The 5,151-nt window shown below is 43.2% G+C and overlaps 1 pseudogene; it reads left to right on the top strand.

Moving 5' to 3' along the window:
* Positions 1 to 4,086: 4,086 nt before the first annotated feature.
* Positions 4,087 to 4,204, top strand: LOC126282693 (5S ribosomal RNA; annotated as a pseudogene).
* The last annotated feature ends 947 nt before the right edge of the window (positions 4,205 to 5,151 follow it).

Genomic DNA, 5,151 nt, shown 5'->3' with positions numbered 1-5,151 from the left:
CAACATCGGTTTCCTCTTTTTTTTTCGAGTTCACAATTAAAGGTCTTCCCCAACAGGATAAGGCTCTAGTTACTCAGTGGTTTACAGCATACTCCACCTTGCAGAGGTTCAGGGTTTCTAGAGAAATAATTTCCAGTCTATATCTAGAGAATTATACTGTGCAAGTGATACTACTGCTATGCAAGCAATATTGCTGTGTGCTTGATATCGAGAAGTATCGTGTAATTAGTATAATATTCTGGAAAACTAAGTGAAATTACATATGTTGTTGTAATCCCAGAGTCTATAGATGGGTGTAGAAGGCAAGCAACCAAGCAAGTTGGGGCCAGAAATAGTAACACCTTTGCTCCGAGGGGAAACAAGCCCATCGTTGTACAACAGTTCAGAGAGTGACTTCGGTCCACTGAGGGCACTCTGGTCACACGTCAGGAGTGGATGACTTGTGACCGTCGGCTGCGGTGGAGGACCGCCCGACCTTGTGGGAAAATATCTAGTGCTGCGAAGAGTGTACCTATGGTGCATGTGATTATGCTGTCTGTCTTTGCGATGTTTGTACGAGTGCCTGGCGGTCGGCAGCAATATGAATAATGCAAAAGGAGCGATTTTTTATGGTGCAGGATAAGAATTGCATGTTTACTACATCGACACAGTACGCAGTGGAATATTGTCGTGTTGGAGATTTGTGTCACACTGTAATATTCCAGCTTCCTTCCTTAGTGGCAGAGCAGTGTTACTGAGTAAGAGTCTTTCCATATTTGACGATCTGTAGGCTACTTTTGCAGGTTTCAACTGTCAGTGCAATATGGCGATCTGTACGAAATAGTTTTGCCGCTGAAAATCTCATCTGGGAAAAGAAAAAGGCAAACACTGGCAGCATCAGTATTTGGCGGGTTAAGTTCAGTAAGAGCCTGTCATAATGATCCATTCATTCACAAGACATCCTTTGTGTTGCGATGTAAGGGCCTCTACATAGCGGTGAAAACATCTGTATTTCGGAGATGTTCTTTGAAAGCAGGACTTAACGATTTCCAGGAAGGGTAACTCGTGATAGGGTGCCACGTTAGGACCATCAGGAGGAATGCATTCGGCGCTGTTGTGGGCTATTTTCTTAAACAAGTCCTGTTAGGACAAGAATTTCCATTCAGACAAGCTGAGACATCACGGAAGCCACTACAAAAGCGATGGTTAACTATTTCTGCAGCACTTTACTGTTTCTGAGAGGTAGACTTGGCTCTTATTTACATAGCCATGTGACATCAGTATAACAATGAGAGCCTTTTAGATGCGCCTGTGATGGTGAGTCGCTACGCGAACGTTTTGCAGTGATGCATCAGCCACACTGGGGTCAGATGCAGCTCGCATGTCCCATTAGGATGGCTAGGAATAACGCACCCTGTGTAATTCTGGGAAGCATTGCAACAGATTTCTACAGCGCGACCCCTGGCGTTAGAACCTTTTAGCCGCAAACATCTCTCTCGGTGCTAGACTGCAAGTAGAGGGGCATCGCGCCAGAAACAATGGAAAACATGTGCACGTGACCCAGAGGTGTCTCTCGTATGGGACCAGAATGAGCTTGCTGCCCAGCATTCGTACCTTGGGGCTCTGTAGGGAAGAGTTCGAGGACACGTTGCGCTTGACGGTATTTTGAAAGTGTTTTTACGTGCAATGAGTGCTTTTGCAATGCATCATTTTCGGCCGTTTAATTATTGTGAGTGTGTTTGCATAGCGTTTCACATGCTGTTCATTTTCAAAATTTACGATTTGTTTTCGTGCCTGTTGCATTATTTTGTGAACAGTTGTTGAGCCTGTGCGATGCATTAGTTTGACAGTTTATATTTAGTGAGCGTGTTTGCAGAGCGTTTTACATGCATTATTTTGACAATTTACGAGTTGTTTGTGTCTCTACACATCAGTGTACTGCATTGTTTGGGTGACGTACGAGTTTTTTGCAGGTCTCTATGCTGTATACTGTATTATTTTGGTAATTTACGAGTTGTTTTCGTTTCTGAACAACAGTGTTCTGCATTAATTTGGTTACTTACGAGTAGTTTTCAGGTCTGTAGGCTGTGTATTCTGACCCCAAGCATGTCAGGGCGAGTGCTTTGTATCAGTGTAATAAATAAATAAACTATATGAAATACATCCCTAAATAAATTGCTCCAAAATAAATAAAGTACACTCCTACCTCTCTCCAGCAGCCCAGAACAGGCTGAGTCCTTTTCCCACCAATTCCTAGGAAGAGGTGGTGGTCGAATGACTTAGGTTAGTGAAGCTTGCCCAAGTGACCTTTTTTCCCACCATTTTCTTAGGTTAGTGGTGGTAGCCCAAGTGACCTTTTTGCCACCAAAATTTGAACTTCCTGCCATTTTGTGGGGGGGGGGGGGGGAAGGGAGGAGGGATTAGTTTAGTGGAGGTAGCTCAATTAACCTATATTCCCATCACAATTCGAACTTCTCACAATGACATCATTGTGACATTGCCATATTTATCATCTCTATCTTGGATCCTACATCTTGAATAAATTTGGTAACAGTGCAATGTGGTTTGGTGCTCTCTTTGCCCTACTACTCCAGTGCGCTTCATGCAACCCACTACAGACCAGTACAACATGAACTACCCAAGGCGTATTGGTGATTGAAGCATCCATCCCACATGAATGGATAGAAGTGGAATAGAAACTGTCCTGAGAATCATATTCGACACCATATCAAAAAGATGATAGACAGAATCACCAAGAATGAGACTACCAGTGACGAGAGGATGCAGAAATTTTAGAGGTACACAGTCCCTGTCTGTGAAGAAATGAATGAGAATCTGACAGAGAGCAAAAAAATAGGCATGATTGATTAGCGGCAGAGGCTCTTTCTTCACTGCGAGATGGTATCCAATTTCCTGGCGCCTAACTCTTAAACTGTGAACAATTAAAAATGAAACTGTCAGAAGATGTTGTTAAGTTTGATAATCAAACAGAAGAGGCCATGTATCTAACAACTAATATGCAGTTGGGTGTCATAACAGTGCCATATGTTCTGGATTCAGGCAGTCAAGTCTTAGTACTGGATAACAATGTCTATGAAATGTGCAAAACGAAAAGAAGTGGCAAGTGTTCAAGATGTGGCCAGTGTTCAAACTACAGTGAGTGCGGACAGTGCAGTACACAGGAAGTAGACAGAGATTAAAGAACAGGTCAACCACACACTCAGCGACAATTTTCTAGTTATACATAATCAGTTAGTGAAGGTGATATTTGGGCTCGACCTTTTGAAATTCTACAGAGTGATACTTTACCTGAAACAGACATGTATGTTAGTAAGTTTAGACAAATTAAACTAACCTTAAAGGATAATCAGGACAGCTCAGCCAATGAGATCATAGCATTGTTAGGTATCGCACTGACTGGTGGATGGAGAATTTTACCAGGAGACAAGAGTGTACAGTCAATGAAAATAGATGAGAAGTTCTGAGGACAGAGGGAATGACAGAAGTAGTCACAGAATGATATCCATTAGAGTTACGAGAATGTTGTGAAGATGATGGTGAGTGGATGTTTCGACCAGTGACTCCAGAAAAGAGGAGATAAGTTACGAACACTTGGAATATAATATGCTAACAGAGATGGGCAAAACGTTTGACTTGTTTCTCCACACGAAAGAGAGTGTAGATGAAACGTTAGATTTACCGTAGGAAGATGATGATTCGACCAGAGATGAATTTGAAAGCTTCAACGGCAAAATGACGAAAACGACGAGAGATCAGTTGTGTTACTGAAAGAGAATGTCAAGCGGTTCTGATGGTAGAAAAAAGGAATAAAGTAGAAGGAACAACGCACGGTATTCAATTTGAGAGATGAGCAAAGCCAATAAGTACTGGAAGTAGCGTAATGTGTGTTACAAGTAGTTAGTGACGAAATTTCGACATGTACCTGTGCACAAGTTAAATTTATGCATTGTGATGAATAAAGAGAGCACAGTAAGGTGAATCAAGTTCCCAGAAGGCGATAAAGTTCTGCTAAATGCAAGGAAAAGATGACGGAAGAGCAAGTTTGTGAGTCAAACTTTTTTACACCTGTTCTATACTGTGCCGGGAGGCAACGGCCTTGCCACAGTGGATACACCGGTTCCCATGAGATCACCGAAGTTAAGCGCTGTCGGGCGTGGTCGGCATTTGGATGGGTGACCATCCAGGCCACCATGCGCTGTTGCCATTTTTCGGTCTGCACTCAGCCTCGTGATGCCAATTGAGGAGCTACTCGATCGATTAGTAGTGGCTTCGGTCAAGAATACCATCATGACGACCTGGAGAGCGGTGTGCTGACTCCATGCCCGTACTATCCGCACTCTCCACTGAGGATGACACGGCGGTCGGATGGTCCCGGTAGGCCACTAATGGCCTGAAGACGGAGTGCTATACTCTGCCAGGTTGCTAGATCATACATGACAACTCGGTGGAGATTGAGATCCTCAAAAGTCACAAATCAAAGGTACACCAACATGCAGAGTGGCCATAATTAAACTTTTGCTATTTGTGAGGGCTCCCTAAAAACGAGTGATCGCAGGACTATGAAACATTTGTAAGGACATGCGAAAGAGAAATAATGAATAAACCAATGAAAGAAACACATTTTAATTTCCACATGAGATGGTAACATTTGTTAATTGATTGCCGTGTTTATGTTCCAGGTTGCAAACACTGGTCAATGTGTTGACCGTCTGTATCCACTACAGCCTGGAACCTCTTACCACTTCACAACTGTTCGCAACACTTTTCGAAAGATGGACCATGGAGTGTTCAGCTGTCGCCACACACCTCGTGCACTGATTGATGATCGCACATTGCACCCATCATTCTCAGCCATGTCAACAGTTACAACAATTGGCCGCTGGCCTCTCCATGGAGCACTTATCAAATCGCCAATTAATTCGAACTTCCGAATCACGTTCTTCGACCCCAGTGAAGAAAGACGACATCGTATTCCTTTAATGTGTCCATACTCACGGAGAGAGCTCTCGGCTGTGATGCGAGTACGTCTACAGAGCGGCAAGTTAAGTGTTTATCCTTTTCTGTGTTTTCCAAGTAATATATTTATTAAATTTCGTGCGGGTCTGCTTTTATAGTTCTCTTCTTCAGTTAGTCTTGCTAGGATGGACAGGG

This window comes from Schistocerca gregaria, chromosome 7, assembly GCF_023897955.1.
Source record: "Schistocerca gregaria isolate iqSchGreg1 chromosome 7, iqSchGreg1.2, whole genome shotgun sequence".
NCBI lineage: Eukaryota > Metazoa > Arthropoda > Insecta > Orthoptera > Acrididae > Schistocerca > Schistocerca gregaria.
This window is presented reverse-complemented; position numbering and strand designations above follow the sequence as displayed.